The sequence below is a fragment of the Arachis ipaensis genome, chromosome B7 (assembly GCF_059453495.1).
Source record: "Arachis ipaensis isolate K30076 ecotype BB chromosome B7, ASM5945349v1, whole genome shotgun sequence".
Lineage (NCBI taxonomy): Eukaryota > Viridiplantae > Streptophyta > Magnoliopsida > Fabales > Fabaceae > Arachis > Arachis ipaensis.
This window is the reverse complement of record NC_142442.1, coordinates 17,628,593-17,649,787: the sequence shown is the minus strand read 5'-3', so window position 1 is coordinate 17,649,787 and position 21,195 is coordinate 17,628,593. Positions and strand designations below refer to the sequence as shown.

The 21,195-nt window shown below is 37.1% G+C and overlaps 2 pseudogenes; both read right to left on the bottom strand.

The window, feature by feature from the left end:
- Window positions 1-381: 381 nt before the first annotated feature.
- Window positions 382-9,063, bottom strand: LOC107606806 (PH, RCC1 and FYVE domains-containing protein 1-like; annotated as a pseudogene).
- Window positions 9,064-18,359: 9,296 nt separating this feature from the next.
- On the bottom strand, window positions 18,360-19,058 carry LOC148550473 (uncharacterized; annotated as a pseudogene).
- Window positions 19,059-21,195: the final 2,137 nt, after the last annotated feature.

The window sequence follows — 21,195 nt, the reverse complement described above, 5'->3', positions numbered from 1 at the left end:
GTTTTTGTCTTAATTTATATAAGAATATATAAAAATTAAAATATTTAATTTTTATAGAGGCGGGTAGGGAGTGGGGTGGGTACCCGTAGGGACGGATTCGGGTACTACAATTTACTACCCGCAGGTAGTGATGAAGTGGGTAGTACATGAGTAACAGGACGACGGGGCGGGGTCGGGTAGGATAAAAACCCGCCCTACCCGCCCCACTGCCACCCCTATTTATATGCATGCCCTGTTGTAAAAAGCTATTAAATTTAAGAATTGATGTAACTAGATACAACTTTTTGCTACACTTAGTAGATTAATGATGTTTCATTCTGTACTTTGTACTTTCATCAAAACTAGGGTGATGTTTATGCAAATCTAATTAAGATTCAAGTGCTAATTAGGTAGGTGCTGCCTCAATATTTTCTTCAATAGGTGGTGCCGCCGTGCTGGGGTGCTAGATGATGCATTAGCGTCACTTCTAGTTTGTTGACCATATCTCTGAAGTACCCTCTCTTTATTTATGTTCCACCATTCTTCTGCTTGTTGCTCATGAAACCTTCGCTTGCTGCATAAATAAATAAATAAATCATATAAAAGGTTTGAGAGGTATAGGAAGAGTTTAATTATTCTGCACTGAAGGTATACAAAAGAGTTTAACATTATGATCCAGTAAAAAGTTTGTGTAACTTGGGTGCCATGAAAAGCTTTCCAAGTGATTTATCAAAAAATCATGTTGCACACATGCTAATGTCATACAATAATTCAAACAACATATATTATTTAGTAATAGCAAAATTAAGGAATGCGTCCATGCAAATTTCTGCAACTTCTTTTTAAAAAAATGTGTTATGCATGCAGATCAAAACCAGAGAAATGGTTTAAATAATGTAGCAGCTATTTTGATCACACATTCATGTACATATTTCAAAAATGGGTATACACACCTTCACCTGAGATAGGAGAAGAATACTAATATAATTTTGTGAAGCTGACTACTATAGTGACTCATATGTTCAATACAAATCACATTGATATAGAAATTGAAAATGTAGAATTTATCAGATAAATAAGTAACTGTAGTATACCTGAATCTAACTCTCCTAAAAATTTTGATACCATTAGGCCTTACTATTAATGTCACGTAAACACCAGGCTCAAATTGTTCAATAACTTGTGTTTCTCCATCTCTTGCCAACCTTGACGTCTCCTCGGAGCTTTGTGGTTGCACTGCTGTTCTATTATCGAATACAGATGATCTATTTCTTTCTTGAAGGATATTCCCCTCATCATGCGATGGGTCCGAAGCCGCCGCTTCATGATTTTCTTCTGTATTGTGCTCTTGCATTTTTGAATCCCCAATATCTGTGGCAGGATCAGGTGCATTTTGTCGAGTAGACTCTGATATTGATAGCACGGAAAATGTTTTAGATGTCGAGTTTTCTTTCAGAAAATCTTCAGCTTGAGTAAGTGCAATTCTCAAATTTTCAGTTTCTGAAATCTCTGGTGACAACTTCTCAGCCATTTGCTTCAACTAGATTGAACAAAAAGGCAAGTCTACTTAATCAGGATGATGTACTTGAAATTCTAATCAAGGAATTTGTTCTATTTCTCATATATTCTTATTGAAGTATTTCACGCCAGTAATTTGGGCGACTAAGAATTTTTTATAAAGAAACATGATGCTCAAATACTAAAGCAGTTTGTAGTAAGAAGTGTGGAATTGAAAGTTAAGCAATCGAGACATTTACATATATAAGTCAACGATTTCAACTATATCCTTGGTAAATAGAATGAAGATACCTGAATAATAGTACACTCAAAAATTTCTAGCATTGCTTTATGCTTAGAAGACTCATCTGCTGCCAATATTGTAGCTTCCTTAATATGTTGGCAAAGCTTTTGATTTTCCACATCTTTCATATCACTTTTCTGTTTCAAACTTTGAATCTACATAAAAATAATATTCATTAACTTAATATTGGTGATCCTTGAGATTTTTCAGAGAATATGGAAAGTGAATCAACAGGAAACTTACTTGTTTCTGCAATTTTGACACTTCTTGATTCTTAAGCTCATTTGTTTTCCTCAAAACTATCAATAAGACTTCTAGAGAATCCACCAGCGCCGGAACGCGTAGGGCTTAGCCTTCTTGCATACGGGGATGCGGGCCTTGAAATGAGTGGTGGAGTTGGTGGTGGACTTGGAGTTGGAGGTATGGCAGCGATGGTAGGCTTCAAAAGATTTTGCATTATTGAACCTGTTGAACTTAAGAATGCAACATCTTTCAGTTGCACTAGTGATGGAACCTGAACAACTTGCTCTGTAGTAGTCTTGTGAATTCTTGAGAAGGGGAAGAGAGTTCTTGAAGATCTTATTTCTCCCAGGGTAAATCTTTCCCTTCCATCTATAGAAGTACGAGGTGGAGTAGTAGCTCTCCTATTAAAAATGGCACCAGAATTCGACTCAACATTTTTAATCTTAGTATAACAAGAATCACACACACGATGAGGTTTTTCGGGTGTTGGAGCCAACATTGCCTTCAATGCCTTTTTTGAACTACAACCATGGCAATGCACTAACCCACAATTATAACAATTGTGCCTTTTTCTAGTAAATCCAAATGGTTGCCTACATGCGGTACAACTAGATTGGTCAACTCCCGAAACCCGTTTATGGATGCATATGCAAGCTGTAAACTTCGACCCACACGAAATGTTTTTTACATGCCTTTCTTTCAAGGCTTCCACTATTGTTGAACCCTTCCTATCTTCTGTGTCTCCATGTCCCAATCTTCTATTGGCACTTTTCCCCCATGTATATAGTTCACTTCTTGATGTCAATACAGCCACATGATGAGATCCACATGATATTTCCTCAACATACTCACCTACCAACTTATCTTGTACTAGCATTGGTACTTTTTCATCGGACAAAGGATTTCCTAATTGACCATGTTCAGTGCCTCCCATAGTGAAAATATGACCCGATGTAGTAAGGGCAACAGTCATAGTGTTTCCACATGCTATATGGTGGAAATTTAATTCTATAAGAGATAAGACACAAGTCGGTTGAAGGTATGTTTCCTTGTTTCCATGCCCCAAATGATACTTATCACCATCACCCCAAGTGAAGAGCTTCCTTGATGAAACATTTGAACTAGACAGAAGTGTTACCTCTACAATAGCTGTAGTGTGCCATACTCCACATGCAACTTTAAGAGTCCTCAATCCACTTAATAACTGCACTTCTTTTGGATATAACACACTCTCTATCTCCATGACCTAAGACACCAAATGTTCCATCACCGAACGTAAAAGGTTTTCCATTGGCAGTTGCCAATGCCGACTGCCATGTGCCACACGCAACAGATATAACTTGATGTCCTTCTAGAGGGCCACTAACTCTCTTTGGTATCCAATGGCTAGAATCCGAACCATGGCCAAGAAGTCCAACATTATATGCACCATCACCCCAAGAATATAGCTCATCTGATGTAGTCAGAGCAGGGGCAGAGCTAGAAAAAATATTAGAGGGAGACTAAAAATATTTACACAATAAAATAATATTAAAATAAATTTTTGAGGAAGACTAAACTAAAATTTACATGTAATTTACATGTAAAAAATTAAAATTAGGAGGGCCGTTGCCCCCTTTCGCAGTATGTAGCTCCGCCTCTGAGTCAGAGCACATGTATGGTTCTCTCCACATGCAACATAATCCACATTAGTAACCGCCAAGAACTCAACAAGATGGGGTTGACCAAAATCTTTATCGATTCCATGACCAAGTCTTCCCCCAGATTCCTCTCCCTAAGTGAAAACTTCACCTTGCCTTGTAACTAAAGCAATGTGGTGGACACCAGATGCAATCTGTTGAACATCAAAAACAATATTTGTCTCTAACGGTTTAGGAAGCAAAACATCAGTCATGGGAGGGAGCTGAGTCCCAAAACTATTAGGTGAAACATCTGCCCAAATTTGTCCCCATATATAAAGATCACCTAGAGACTCGATGTCCTCTGGTCCCGATCCCCCACTTGAACAGCTAGGTGTACTTGACACACTAACACGAAAACCATCAATACTTGTCCTAGGTAGCATACTTGCTTGCTCTACTCTCTCATTTGAGCTTATTGAATGCAATGAGGTTGACAGGAAATTGAATTGACAGAGACACTGACACAAGTAATGCTTGAAGTAAACTCTAGTGCTGCACTAAAATGATGACCATTTGGAATAATATCAACCCGATCCTGAAACTAAAATTAAAAAGGCACTTGAGTTATGAAATAACAAATGACCATGTAGGATACACATAAACATCATGAATCTTAGGAAGCATGCATGTCATGAGATGGAATTATGCATGTTCTAATGGAAAAGAAATTCATAAACACCTAAGGGCTCACTCATTTAATTGATACAATTTTTAAAATAAATTGTGAGAAAAAGGACAAAATGACTATTGAATGGATTTCTGTTAGAACTTACACCACATAGTTCTTTAGTATTCCATCTATTAAGTTTTTCAGTAGAAATCAATGTCTAAATCTGCCCCAATTTTGTACTTGCACATCTACCCAAAAAAAAAAATTCACTCTTCAATTTTTTTCCTCAACAAATTGAGAAAATCAAATACATTCTATGATTCAAATAATTTTTCCTAACCTGATTAAATGTCTATTCCAAGTTAAAAGGAAAGATAATCTTTTTTAGGTTGCAAATATCTTCTGAAAACAATCTACCTAAAAATGATCATTACAATTGTTACATATCTTAACAGACTGTTAACATGACCAGAAATATTAGCCGTTGTCTAAAGACCTACTTAACTTACCGAGCATGATACCGAAAAAAATTTTAGATTTATTTCCTTTTCACAAGAGATAGCCAATCATTGTTGTTTCATCCCACTAAGGCCACTAAATAAGAAATTATTTAGATATGTCAAATTCATCATACACATGCCAACTCTAGATATTGGAGTATGCATGCCCATGATTCTACATTGAAGCCTCACCACGAGAGTTCGAATGGGCAAAGTGAGTACCAATCTTTAGAGCAATGAGTTCCTTTAATAGAAGCTAAAAGCAAACATTACCGAATCCCAGATGATGAAATCTATATTAAAATAAAAACAGATCATAGGTGACATCTATAAACATACTTGTAGTGACTGCACGATATTTTTTCTTTTTCCTTAATTTTCCCAATGAAGTGATTTTATTATTGAGCAACGAAATGTAAACCTCGTTTTGCAAATTCTCAGCTTGTCCCTCTATGAATCTCAGCCAGCTCTTGATATTATGTCAAGTAATATGATCCATTGTTACATCGTTTTACCTACATATAAACTCATAAACTTCTTTCTGGTTTCTTCACATTCTTCCAATACTCTTAATTGTTAAACCATTCAATTATAAAAAATCCTTCCCACTTCTCATTACCACTATAATCAAAATTTGGCTTTGATTTGCTTCTATTTCTCAATTCTGTTATGTACAAAAAATACAATGGCTGAAATTGTATTGTTATTTATTTTCTTTTGAATCTCCTTCCAACATTTTTTTCCTTGTTATCAAAGAAATCGCAATTCACCCTACTTTTTTTAGCCAAACTGATTTTAAGCATGGAAAGACACAATTCTACACTAAGAAAAACTACCAATGGTCAATATTGCATAATAGAACCATTTAATTCACATGCAATTGAATTTAAAAAATATATATAAATAAACAGAGAGAAATCGATCATGAACGGAACAATTTCAGACATGTTGAGGAAAATGAATTTGCCAATTGAAGAAATTTTGGCGCAACTAACCTAGTAGACATGACGATCAAAATATCCATAGATGGTTGGTGGTTTCTTCTCTATCCTCTGATACGAATATTGGAACAAAATACAAGAGAGGAACCAGCAGTATCTCCATGCACTTGATCCAGAAAAACAAAAGGATGAGAAAGAGAGCGAAAATGCAGTGAATTTTCTGGAAAAAAATTGGAGTATGGCCAAAGGAAGCATGAGAGATGGAAGAATCGCAGATGAGATGAATGTGTGAGAGAGAGAAATGGCGAAATGAGTGGAGAAGTAAGCGGTTACATATTTTCTCACGTTAATTATTAATGAACTATGAATTCATAACATACTTACCCCATCTATGTTTAATTTATTTTCCACCACTAATTAATTTTTTTATAATAATTTATAAAATTTATATTTTTAATGTATTTATTATATATTTATTTAAAAATTTAATTTTGATGCATTAGTAATATAAAGTAGTTTTACATATATATTAAATTATGTATAGTTATATCAATAAGATAATTATATTTTTTATTAACTTTGTAAATAATTATCTAAAAAAATAAATATATTTAAATTGTGTAAAATATTTTATATTATTAATATATTAAAATTAAATTATTCATTTAAATAAAAATTTTATAATTTTTTATTAATAATAATGTTAATCCTCTATTTATTTTAGCTATATGATATGATACACTTTATAAAACAATAATTTTAGAATGTCTGACCATTGTAATTATTAAGATCAAACAATTTAATATTTATTAAGATAATTCATGAATAAATATAAATTGTGCTATTACAAGTTTAATAGCCCGTTTTATGTACGAAGCTGTATTAACTATATAAATTATAATTTGTATATGTAAGAAATAATATATAAAATATGTAAATAATAATTATTATAAATATATATTATTGTATTTTTATTACATAATATGCAAAAATTTACTTACACTGAATTCAATGAAAAAATATATGATTAAGGTCCGAATTATAAATATAAAATTGTTCATATTTGAACTTATTAAAATATTAAAACTAACTATAAAATATTGTGTTACTTGTGTATGTTTAATATTGGTTTGAAGGGCCCAAAATTAAGAGAAATGGTTACACAACAACTTCATTCTATCTAATTCGATGTGTCATGTAGTTTTCCTTATGTATAGGAGATTTATAATGATGTTATTCTATTTTTAACTATCCTAGTATATAGATTATGGGACAAATATTAGCTAACCAACTAAGCAACTAAATTCTACCAAAAAATGCTATTAAGACAAAAATTGAGCAGGGTTAGTGAAGGTAATTAATAGACAGATACATGAATGGATAAAATAGTTACCTGGAAAAACATATTGCACTTTGGTTTGACTTAAAATTCTGAAAAAAGTTAGGCTTAACCGTTTTCAAGCCACTTGCTCCATTAATCCTCAGCTGAATTTTTTACTAATGTATATTATTTTTGTTTTTATCGTTAGCCCAATTTGATAGCTAACCCACTTTACTTTTAGAGAGACTTGAACTACCAAAAAATAAATATTTTTTAAGGTTAATTCACTGAGCCCAATCCTAAGTATGTCAGAAAGACTAAATAATTCCCTTAGTTAAAGTAAGTAACACTGGAAAAAAAATATCGATTACCAACTCATCTACTATCTTACACCTTAATTCCTAACAAGAACTCAATGGCGATGATCATGAATCGACACATGCATACAAAATTCGACCTATTTTTTACTATGTAGCACAATTTTCTACCAGAAAAGACGAAATATAAACGGCCATTTAAGAAACTATTTGAAATAAGTTAGAAGACAAACTTACAAGACGGCCACAGGTTTCAGGACCATAATTGTAGACACCACTATTGTGTTGGACGATGACCCAGCCTACCCTATTACACCTGCAATAAGTCATACACTCATTGAATGTTACTATATAAGAAGAAAAATAAATCGTGTCAATTATCTATTGTGGTGGCTGCATGAGGGTTCATGGGAGTCACCAAATCATCTGTCTATATTGTCATCCCCTTCTCCTTCCTACTCTTACAGAATTGCCGAATATTGAGTTATAACATGAGTGCAATGTTAAGCATTCATGTGACTAAAAAAGGTTATTTTCTGGTATTCGGACGACTTACTATAACATATTAGCCGTCATATGCTATTGAAATTAGCCAGGAACTTCGATATCTAACTCAAGAAAATATATACCATAAAAAATATATGTATCTATAGGTAAAACAAGAACATGTCACTAGAAACATAATCAAATTCCAACCATGTTGCCCATATCAAAGAAACGGCATCGACAATTTTTCCTTCAAAAGCTTCAAACAATTGTGTGTCTACATTCTAGTAGAAAAATTCACAAAGAAGAAAATTATTCTTAAGTTTCTGAACCTAATAAAGGTGCTTCAGGTTCTGCTTTTGATTTATGCATTAGACTTTGTTGATGAAGCCTCCATCTCTCTTGCAGCTGCTTCTCTAGTTTTCTTCCTCAACTCTGCTTCTCTACTTTTCTTGTTCAGTAGCTTCTCTAGGTTTACTATTCTTTCTTCTACATGGGATATCAAGTTATCCATTCCCAAATGTTCTTCAACATCATTCTGCTTCCGGTCACCCAATCCCCTTGTAGCCTCCCCCGCTCTGACCCTTACAATGTGGTCATCAACCCAAAGAAAGAATTTGCAATGTGCTTCTATCACCTAAATCGAATAGAACACAATAAATGTATGGTGGTACAAAACACTCCAATTCAATCTAATCCACATATGTCACTGTAAATAATCCCTGAACTCTAAATCTAAAAAATACTTTCAAATTTTTTAACCATTTTTTATAACAGATCAGGTTCCATTTCAATTCATGTCACAATCAACATTTTTAATCTACGTAGATCTATTTTCAATAAATCAACTTTTTTTCCAATTCTCAATCATTCTTCAAAATTAACTAGCACCAGTATCAAATCATATACAAAATCAACCCAATTTAACAGCAAATCGCTTACAAAATTAAATCATTTTCATAACCAATAGGCATGCCATTCCCAACAATTCAAAATCACATCCACAACAACTTGAGCAAGTGAAAATCACCAAAATCTATATTCTAAATCTCCATTCCAAAAATTCAAAATTTAACCCAATTATAGCATAAACTTAGTACTCACACATGAAAAATTTTGTCCTTACCTTTAACAATGGGCATCCAAAAAATAGCCTATTCAGGTTGGTGTCTGTCTTCGACATGTGTAACACCCTACCATACTTAATCTTATGCTTAAGTCATAAGACTGAGATAGTAAGGTATTACGACCTTTAAAAATAGAAATATATATATATATATATATATATATATATATATATATATATATATATATATATATATATAGGAAAAGAGATATTTAACTAGGAGCCTTGAAAAACGGGTAAAACAAAATCGCAAAATGAAAAGCGCAACGTTCAAGAAATAGGATTACTTGCGTGCTAAGATACCTAAGGACTATAAATATAAATAAGCAAGAGAACGAAAAGAGAGCCAAGAATATAGTGAAACTAGCTCCTAACTCAGCCTGCGAAGTCAAGGCTGGCCGGAGAATATTTACATATATATACAAGTATCCCAAACTACCCAAAATAAAGAAATAAAGTCCTAACTCTCCTGTAACCTCTATGAAGAACAAAATAACAAGTTTTTTGGAGAGCAAGCTAAGTAACTAAGTACATATATACATAAACTGATAAACCAAAATATCCCAGGGACTACTCCACTTCAGGAATCCAGACGCCTAGCGAGGAGCCTCTCGACCTGCATCTGAAAACAGCAACACAGTATGGAATGAGAACCGGAGGTTTTCAGCATGATAAAGGTACCACGCGTATAATAAATAAAGTCCTGGGAATGCCGGAGATAATCCTAGAACTCCGTCATACAATTGTAAAACTTAATTTCTAAACAGAAGCCATAAATAGGGGTAGGTATTCTAAACCTTCCTAAACTCACTTAATCTTAAACCTAACCTAACATCAAACCATTTCACCCTTCCTCCGTTCCTCTGTCATCCATAATTCAGCAAAGACAAGCAACCAGACAAATTCACGCACAAGTAATAGGCAGATAGTGTAAGTAGCAAGTATAGCAGGTAGCAGGAGGTATACATACAGTTAGGCAAACTCAGGAAATGCATAACAAACAAAACAAATAAATGCACATGATGCATGCCTGTCCTATGGTTGATGGGGCCCATCTGTCGATTATCCAGCCAACCCGACAAGTCCAAAAACCGTAGACTGTCCCCCGTCCGCATCTCAAGAGTCTATGCATAGATTTCACATTCATTCATCATATAATCACTCAATGGAGGCTATCCATACCTGGGAATTTATACGTGCCTGGTCACACTTACGACGTAGGGTCAATAGAGTATCGAGATTCAACCTGGAACACACAGTGGTAAGCCACGGTTTTTACCCAGGAAAACTCGTATCTCAGATATCATCATTCATAAGCCATTTCAATTTCATAATCAATAAACAATCATTTATGAAGCCATGGCATTAAACTTCTTTATTATTCTTGCCCTCTTCATATAAGCCATCATTTACCTCTTACTTCACCCCCGAGTTATCTTATTTTCCTAGCTTCATTTATCTACTAGAACTAGTGCTACACCTTAAGTCTTAAAAGGAAGAAAATGGAGGTTTAGAAGTGGAGAATTGGTTTAAACCAGCCAAAAACCGGTTTTACAGTAGGCAGTAGTCACGCGTACGCGTAGACCACGCGCACGCGTGGAGCGTACAGCAAGTCACGCGTACGCATGCTTCTCACGCATGCGTCCTCAAAATGCCACGCCACGCGTACGCGTGGATGTGCGTTTATTCAAAATCTAGCAGTTTGCCCAGAAGCTGCAAAACCAGAAAATTTCTACCTACATAACAGTTTTTACACCAATCTTCCGTCGTCCATAACTTTCTCTACAAAATTCCGTTTTTCTCAAACTTTATATCAATCTCAAGCTGATTAAACACACTTTAATTTAGAACAAACCTCATTTGTATTCAAAATTTAAAGAGCAAGTTATGAACTATAAAAGTTCATTAAAAATCACTTTTTACCAATTTTGTCAAACCTCATTTTCTTACCAAAACCACATTCCTTACTAATATAACCTGCACATTTAGCACACAATAAACTCCATCTTATTGATACTATCTTCCAACACTTTAATATCCACATCAATTCATAAAACTCATATATTATTCAACAATCCACTCCTTTTAACCATAATCTTCCATTTCAAAAATTCATTAACCCATTACCTTCATTCATTCATAACCAATCATAAATCAACTTCAACCAACTAAACAAACCATAACCACCAAATTCCATTAACATAATTCAACCCTCCTTAATGATCTTAAGCATACATATTTGACACTAGCAAATCATGACCATAACTTCCATCACTAACTCAATTTCAAGAGTACACAATTAACAATTTCAACACCTCATAAATTCTAATACATGTTCATCCACCATTTATGCCAACATCATCACAAGACTAATCATTAAATGCAACTAACCAATTCAACTTATCCTACGGTTCTTCTAGCCTAAGTTTTCACACCACCTTAAATGTTAAACGCGCGAAACTTAAACCATACCTTGGCCGATCACTTTGTATCACCCAAGGCAGCCTCACAACACAATTCACAGCCCCTCCAAGCTCAATCAAAACAGCCCCAAAACAAGCCTTGACCACCAAAAAGCCTCCAAGTATTCCCAATTCAATTCCAATACATATATACCCATTTAATCTACACCTAATACATATAGATGTTCCAATTTCAGTTTTCCCATTATAAATAAAAGATTGAGCTAGGGTTAGAGTGTTCTTACCATACCCATATGCTCAATAGCTTGAGCCCACAAGTCCCGGAAGCTAACTTGAACCTAGAACACAAAAATTGGACAAGATTCACTATAGGTTTTCAATTTCACCAAAGAAAGAGGGATAGAGATTCTGAACCAAATATGAGACTTACCAGTGAAATTGTTCAGATATAAAGGTAGAGTTCGACGCGCTGAGCACGTGACCGCGAACGGTGCGGCGATCGGAGCCCGGACGGAGAAGTTATGGTAGTGAGAAAGAATGTAAGGGTTAGGGAAGCTTCTTCTCTTCCCTTGCTGTTATGACATCGCAGGCTCGCAGCAGCTTATGAGTAAGAAGGGAGCTTCTGTTTCTTTAAATGTTTGGGTCCGGTTGGACCACGGGTCCGGTTTGGGCCCTGGTTTAACCGGTTTGGCCCTTCCGGCCCGATTTTGGGCCAAATTTTCGAAATTGGTATCAAAATTCTCGTTTCGACGAGCTTTATCCTATTTTGATATTAGTTTTGCATTTTTAGCTTTCCTAATAAAAATTCAATTTATTAACTAATTATTTACCAATTTTAGCGGGGTTTACATCCTACCCACCTAATTAGGAATTTTGCCCTCAAAATTCAGATTCAATTATTTGAAAGGAGGTGTGGGTAGTTCTTCTACCTGTCCGATTCGAGTTCTTAAATACGTTTCCCACTTTTTGCATCCTCTACTAACGTAACTTCTACTCTGCCTAGCTGATTGGCGATGGTATCTTATTATATATCCTAACCGAGGTTACTCGAAGTGTGAGATCCTTCCTCAATTGCACTGGTTCAGGTTCTAATACGTGATTGACATTAGAAGTGTACTCTTGAAACTGAGATGTGTTACATGGTACCAGTTTGGAAGATATGGCGGTAGAGTTACCTGATATGCCACTGGCCTAATTCTCTTTAGAATTCAAAAAGTCCGTCCTTGTCATTAACTCAGGTCCTAACATACTTTGGTTTCAATCCCTTCATCTTGACTCACTCATTGTCTTCAGCTTGTTAAAGTAACCTTTTCGAGTTCAGAACTTCCTTGGTTCGTGTAATTCTTTTGTCAGCTTCTCATGGTGAGATTGTTAACTCGAATTCGCGTAGCTCTTCTTCGTTGTCTCGGCTATCAAATGTAGGAATTAAAGTATTCGATGCTCTAGTTTTTTTTTTATCAATAGCAATCCCTTTGTATTTTCATTGTGAACTCTTCCATGGTTACCACATCTCAGATGACTCTTGGTACTCGTTCCTTATCTTTGAACATGTCAAATGTTTAATCATACGCGTCGCCACAATATCCTTCGCTTCGGGCCTCTCAACCCTATCTTATCAAAATTGTGATGCATCTTAGTAATCTTCGGTTGAATTGAAATCCATTCTTGATGGTTTCGGACGATGGCTTACGTTCTCACTTTCTCCATTAGGCATACTAATCTCTTCTCGTACTTTCGAATCAGTTTCTTCATTCCTCTCAATCTCATTCTTTGTTTCCCTCGATCTCTTCTTAATTTTCCTTTTGTGTACATGACTTCGACATCCTCAGTAGATCTCTATCGTCTTCTTACGCTTCCTGTATCATGTCTTAGCCACGTTTTAAGATTGCAATAGATTTAGTTTGACTCCTTCAGCTATACCCTTGGTATCCAATTTAGAGTTCCAACTTACCTAGTATTTTTTTCTCCGAAATTTATATCCAAGTATTTCCCAGAAACTTCTTACTCAGGGCATCCGGCACCACTTCACGACGTTATATTTACACGCATCCTAAACCCTCTGATAATGCATCGCATTAATTCTGAGTTGTTAATTAAGTTTGGATATCCTGACTACTGGAATTTAAGGTTAATTCTTCTCTCGGAGTTCGATAGCTCTCTTCATATTCGGGTATCCATGTAACCAGTGTATTCTAGCGTGTTAACCTAATCATAAGCTTTGTGGTCGGCAAGAATCTAAAGCTCCAAAACTCTTCTTGATGGCGCACACTTACATGCTTCATCTTCCGTGTCCAAAAGTCTTGCTCCTAAGGAATCAACATCTCAAGAGTTGCAACTATGATTTATACGTGATACTAATATAGGATTGAGTTAATTTTTAAAAGAACATTAAGCTTGAAAAATGAATGAACAATACAAACGGTGTTCGTGATAAGTCAGAAAGGAAATCTGGTACATGGTTAGTCAGGATTATACCGAAATGATGGAATGCACAAGGAGAGGAAGCTAGGTGCATCTCAAGAAAAGAATTCAAATTAGAGACCTTTGGTAGGAAGAACAGAGCGTATAAAGTCAAAGAAGTCTCAACTGATGCTGAAGAACATGGTTTGCGAATAAGGGAAACTCTAGACATAGCGAGCATACAAGACTCAAGAATTACGCGTTTATACCAAGACAAGCTCAGACTCATCCTGGAAGAAACAATATTCATGCCCACAAGGAGTAAAGTTAGAAAGGTGGTCAAGCTATTTAGGAAGAGCTCCGGATCGAATGTCAATGTAGGTTTTAAAAGAAGGATTAGGTCGAGTCGTGAAGGTTCGTTAGCACACTTTCTCTGTATAAGGTTTCCTACCGTTCTCTTCCTTATTCTCCGGCATAACCGACGCTTCCCACAAAGAAATAGTTGGTTAGGTGATTCCCTCTTCTAGTACTCCCTTCCACTCAATCCTAAATTCTACCGATTATAATAATATCTTTGCTTGTGGTGCGATTGAAATTAATCCGGCTTCCTATAACACCCTACCATACAGAGTCTTATGCTTAAGTCATAATTCAGAGATGGCAAGGTATTACGACCTCTAAAACAAAAATTTAGTATGTATAGTAGTATGAATAATTGATTATAACTAGGAGCCTTTGTAGAAAAAGGGGTAAACAAAAACCGTAACTCGAACGCGCAACACTCCGATCGATAATGCAACGAGCAAAGGATAAGCGAACGCGAGATAATATATATACAAAGGAGTGTCAAAAACAGGAATATCAAGACTCAAAATCCGGTTGCGAAGATGACCGGTCCGAGCATAGTAATATATACAAATAATAAAATAAGGAAAACCGCAAAGGAAACCCAAAGGGACACAAATACATAAAACCTATTCTCCAAAATCTCCCATAAGAGGAGTCATCATAGTTTGTATTATTTAATGGAGATAAAATTATCTAAACAAGATATATAAATCAAAATAGAGTCCCGAGAACAAAGGATCTTCGCTAATCCAGAAGTCTCCAGCATGCCTCAACGAGAAGCCTCGCGTCCTGCATCTGAAAACCACAAAATCCGCATGGGTGAGAACCAGAGGTCCCCAGTACGGTAACAGCTTCCACATATATAATACATAATAATAGAGGAAAGCCGAAGGCAATCCTAGAACTTCCTCCAGATAATATCAAAGCTTATAAACAAGCTAAACCGTAAGTGGCAACTGACTAAAGATTCTTCAGTCTAACTAATACTTCCCTTTCCAATTCCTTCAGACCTCCTAACCACCAGCAGGAGTATAATATAGCAAACACAGTTATATTAGACAAGAGATATACAAATAGGAACAAATAAGGCAATTAGACAGATAGCAAGTAATATGCAGTCAAATAGGCAATCTCAAACAATTCATGTAGTATGCTTATGATGCATGCCTGTCCCTAGTGGCTGATGATATCATCTGTCAGTTATAGAGCCAATCCGACAAGTCCTGGTAGCTAACCATTGGACTGTCCCTCTGTCGCGCATCCCCAACTCGAGTTATACTCATCATAAACTTGATCATAATCATGATCCATATCCATCACCCTCACTGGTGAATATTTACGGGGGCGAGCTCATCCGGGCCTTTCACAGTGCCCGGCCACACTTACGACATAGGGTTAACAGAGCTTCGAGTCTCAACCTGGAGCATGTGGTGGCTAGCCACTGCTACTACCCAGGGAAACTCTCATCTCCGATGGTGGAAGTGCAAACATTCATAATTCATTCAACAGCATATATGCATTTATATTTAGCCATAAACATGGCTCCACCGTCACACGGCAATAATCTAGCCATCCGGCTCACAGTTAAATCCATAACCAGCCAATTCATTAACATTTACGGCCCTTCGGCCCATGGCATAACAAGCACTTCCACCGCCATCCTCCACATCTCACATAATCATCTTTGATCCTCATTGATCATTCATTTTTCCCTTGCTTCACTCGCAAGTTACCACATTCACTAGCCCTTTTTCTCATGCTAGGCATATCATACTGATTTAAGACATAAGTGGTGAGATCGAAGGCTTAGAAGTATGAAATTTGGCTTTTAAAACTCAAAAATCAACTTTGGGATGAAAACAGGGCCACGCGTACGCGCACTCCACGCGCACGCGTGGATGGCCTTAAAAACTTCTCGACGCGCAAGCGTCATACGCGTGAACGCGCGGATTGAAAATTAGCCAAACGACGCGCAAGCGTCAGCCACGCGTACACGTGGGTGCTCTTGCGCCCCAGGCACAAAACTAGCACAACTCTGGCACAACTCTCTGGAAAATGGCTGGGCATTGGGTGCAGCACATTCGGCGCGCCCGCGCACATCACGCGCACGCGTGGATGGCGCTTTCTGGAAGAACGGCGCGTACGCGCCAAGTGCACCTACGCGCGAGGGGTCATTCTGCTAATAATTTTCTAAGTTAAAAGCTGCAGAATTCACAGATTCAAACCCCAATCTTCCGACGGATATAACGTTCTCATTTTAAATCGTTTTTCACCCGTTCTTCGAACGGCATGGACATCCCGGATCCAATTTCATTTCTAAACAGATTTAGCAGAAAATAGAGATCCGTAGTCCAAGTTATGTCCCGTCAAAGTATGCCCAAAAACCATGTTTTCATACAAAACCACAAAGTGCCATTTTCAAAACAAGCCACTTTCAACTCTTTTCAAAATCAATCAAAACATGCCAATTTCATCCCTTTTCTTTGAAATCAATCAAAATGTACCAAAATCAACATCAAGCCATCCTCAACTCATACGTTGACACTTTACCAAATTTCCCAAAATCACCATCCAACCATTTTAGTACTTCTCAATCAAATGGCTAAAGGACAAACACAATATCATGTCATACATCCTTCCTCATCCCAATTTCCAATAATACCATTTCTAATCAACCATCATTATACATAATCAACATCATACTCACCGTCAACATGGTGCCACCCACCAATTTAACCTTACCCATTCATCAAGCATATATCACAACATGCATTTCTCATATATCACACAATCAAGGCATCAATATTCATATTCACATATATGAACACATCATATATCTCAACTATTCAACAACATTAACAATTCAATGCCTATCTTAGGGCCTCTAGCCTAAGTATTTCCTACCACATTACATATTAGATACGGAAAATCGAAACCATACCTTAGCCGATTTTCCAAGCTCAATCGGGGCACTTCCAAAGCACTTGTCCACAAGCTCTCAAGGTCTCAACACCTCCAAGAACAGATTTTATCACACAAAGCCCTCTCCCAAGCTTTCCAAAATCACCAATCAAGCTCCAATATTCACATATACACAACCTAAGCCACAATCATCATACCCATACACAACATCTCAATACCCAAACATCATAGAACAACAAATCACACTAGGGTTGAGAATCTTACCACACCTAAGGTCCAAGGAGACAAGATTAACCTTCTCCTTCAAGAGAGTTGGGTCCTATAACATCAAAGAACCTAAAATCTCAACATTTCACCCATGAAACTCGAAAACAAGGGCTGGAATTTCGAAGAGCAAAACGTGGCTTACCTCAAGATTGATTGTATGGGTTTTTTAGAGCTCTCCGCGGTGAACGTGTGGCCACAAACGGTGCGGCAATCGGAGCTCTAGATCAAAAGTTATGGTGGTTTGAAGATCAACCAAGGGAGAGAACTTGAGAGAGTGTTCTTCCCCCCTCCATACCAATTTCAGCGTGTTTGAGTGCTAAGTGAGGAGAGAGAGTGCTGAAAACTAGGGTTTTGGTTTAGTTTAGTTGGGCCAAGGGCCCACTTTGGGTCCGATTGGCCCGGTTTGGCCCGTTCGGTCCAATCTTGGTCCGATTTCTATAAAATTGGTACCGAAATTCTCGTCTCAATCTCCTCTATCACATTTAGCCATAAAAATAACATTTTTGGCTTTCTAGAATAAATTCTCATTTATGGGTTAATTAGCCATTAATTAACCGGGTCTTACACTTCCGGCACTAAGCCTATCACAAACTCGCTTTCTCTCTGAAATGGAAGTTTTGACACACATTCAGGGATTGTCTTAGAAACTCTCTCGTATAGGAATTTGGTTTCATCTTCACTTACCTTTTAACAATTAACAGCTAAAGGTTGAATTCGCTCTATTCCTCTTCCTCAAAGTTTCACTATCACTGGATTCCGAACAATAACTCCGCGTAGCCCTCACCACTCCTGATTCCTTAGATATGGTCCAACCTGATTCCACTATATGGTCCATCCTGCTTTCACTACGTCACTTAATCCTTAACCTTTCAAAGCCTAACCACTCCTCTAAGTTAGCTAAGTATCACTCTGTCTCAACAACCAATAGTTTTCGACTAATCATCGACTTGGACCTCATGATTACTGAAACTCGTTATGCGTCACGAACAAATATTACATATCAATGGTAGGCAAGGAAGTTAAAAATTCAACTGTTATTTCATAATTACCTCGGGTCTGAAAATCGGGTTTGGTTGCATCCCGACTTTCTCTGTATGAACAATTCCAAGACATATGCCCTGTTCTCCCGCACTTGTAACATACGCCTAATCCGGCCCTGCATGGTCTGATTGGATGGTACCTCTTGCGTCTTGAGCAACTTAAGTCATCCGGTTGAGCACTAGTTTGCCCTTCTGAATTCGGATCCGAACGGTTGTCGTTCCTTCGGTCATTGTTCTGGCGCTGAGAATGTGAAGCGACAAAATGATTCTTTTTGAAATTTTGGCTCCTAAGTGTAATATTTCCCTTTTTCTTTGTGAAGGGTTCCCGACGATTATTCCTTGCTACCTCAGTCCTCCTTGAGCTTCCTCCCGTTGTCTGTCCCGTGTTAACCTGCTCTGGATATCCCACTCGTACCCCTGTACTCAAAACATTATTTCCACCTTCATATTCAGTACCACCATCGTTGCTAGTTCCAGCTTGTGATTCCATCCCATCCATCACTCGAATGGTCGTAGCAGCAACAGTACCAATGGCAGCAACAACACTCGTCATTGCGGCACGATATTAGTCAAACTATCTACTGGTATGGTTCTCATTAACTCTCCATCCTCGACCTCGATTACACTCTCGACCGCGCCCACGAGACGCCATTTGGTTTCTGTTCACACCAAACAAGTGATATTAAGGTGATTAATCTCAATATCTCAAGTTTAGTATTTCAAAGTCCCAAATGCATGCTCATGAACGTTTATGCCACATATATCAGTTAGATATCCTAATAGCACATAAACACATACACAGAGAATGCACAAAAGCACAATCAGTCTGTCCTCAGGCTCTAGAGGAACGAACTGCTCTGATACCATAATGTAACACCCTACCATACTTAATCTTATGCTTAAGTCATAAGACTGAGATACTTAACTATGAGCCTTGGAAAATGGGTAAAACAAAATCGCAAAATGAAAAGCGCAACGCTCAAGAAATAGGATTACTTGCCTACTAAGATACCTAAGGATTATAAATATAAATAAGCAAGAGAACGAAAAGAGAGCCAAGAATACAGTGAAACTAGCTCCTAACTCAGCCTGCGAAGCCAAGGCTGGCCGAAGAATATTTACATATATATACAAGTATCCCAAACTACCCAAAATAAAGAAATAAAGTCCTAACTCTTCTGTAACCTCTATGAAGAACAAAATAACAAGTTTCTTGGAGAGCAAGCTAAGTAACTAAGTACATATATACATAAACTGATAAACCAAAATATCCTAGGGACTATTCCGCTTCAGGAATCCAGACGCCTAGCGAGGAGCCTCTCAATCTGCATCTGAAAACAGCAACACAGTATGGAATGAGAACCGGAGGTTCTCAGCATGGTAAAGGTACCACGCGTATAATAAATAAGGTCTTGGGAATGCCAGAGGTAATCCTAGAACTCCGTCATACAATTGTAAAACTTAATTTCTAAACAGAAGCCATAAATAGGGGTAGGTATTCTAAACCTTCCTAAACTCACTTAATCTTAAACCTAACCTAACATCAAACCATTTCACCCTTCTTCCGTTCCTCCGTCATCCATAATTCAGCAAAGACAAGCAACCAGACAAATTCACGCACAAGTAATAGGCAGATAGTGCAAGTAGCAAGTATAGCAGGTAGCAGGAGGTATACATACAGTTAGGCAAACTCAGGAAATGCATAGCAAACAAAACAAACGAATGCACATGATGCATGCCTGTCCTTTGGCTGATGGGGCCCATCTGTCAGTTATCCAGCCAACCCGACAAGTCCAAAAACCTTAGACTGTCCCCCGTCGCGCATCCCCAAGAGTCTATGCATAGATTTCACATTCATTCATCATATAATCACTCAATGGGGGCTATCAATACCTAGAAATTTATATGTGCCCGGTCACCCTTACGACGTAAGGTCAATAGGGTATCAAGATTCAACCTGAAACACGCGGTGACAAGCCACGGTTTTTACCCAGGGAAACTCGTATCTCAGATATCATCATTCATAAGCCATTTCATTTTCATAATCAATAAACAATCATTTATCAAGCCATGGCATTAAACTTCTTTATTATTCTTGCCCTCTTCATATAAGCCATCATTTACATCTTACTTCACCCCCAAGTTATCTTATTTTCCTAGCTTCATTTATCCACTAGACCTAGTGCTACACCTTAAGTCTTAAAAGGAAGAAATGGAGGTTTAGAAGTGGAGAATTGGTTTAAACCAGCCAAAAACTGATTTTGTGGCAGACAGTAGTCACGCGTACGCGTGAGTCATGCGTACGCATAGAAATGCACACACGTGTACACATGCTTCTCGCGCATGCGTCGTTAAAATTTCACGCCACGCGTACTCGTGGATGTGCATTTATTCAAAAACTAACAGTTTGCCCAGAAGCTGCAAAACCAGAAAATTTCCACCTGCATAACAGTTTTTACACCAATCTTCCACTGTCCATAACTTTCTCTACAAAATTCCATTTTTCTCAAACTTTATATCAATCTCAAGCTGATTAAACACACTTTAATTTAGAATAAATCTCATTTGTATTCAAAATTTAAAGAGTAAGTTATGAACTGTCAAAGTTCATTAAAAATCACTTTTACAAATTTTGCCAAACCTCATTTTCTTACCAAAACCCCATTCCTTACCAATATAACCTGCACATTTAGCACACAACAAACTCCATCTTATTGATACTATCTTCCAACACTTTAATATCCACATCAATTCATAAAACTCGTATATTATTCAACAATCCACTCCTT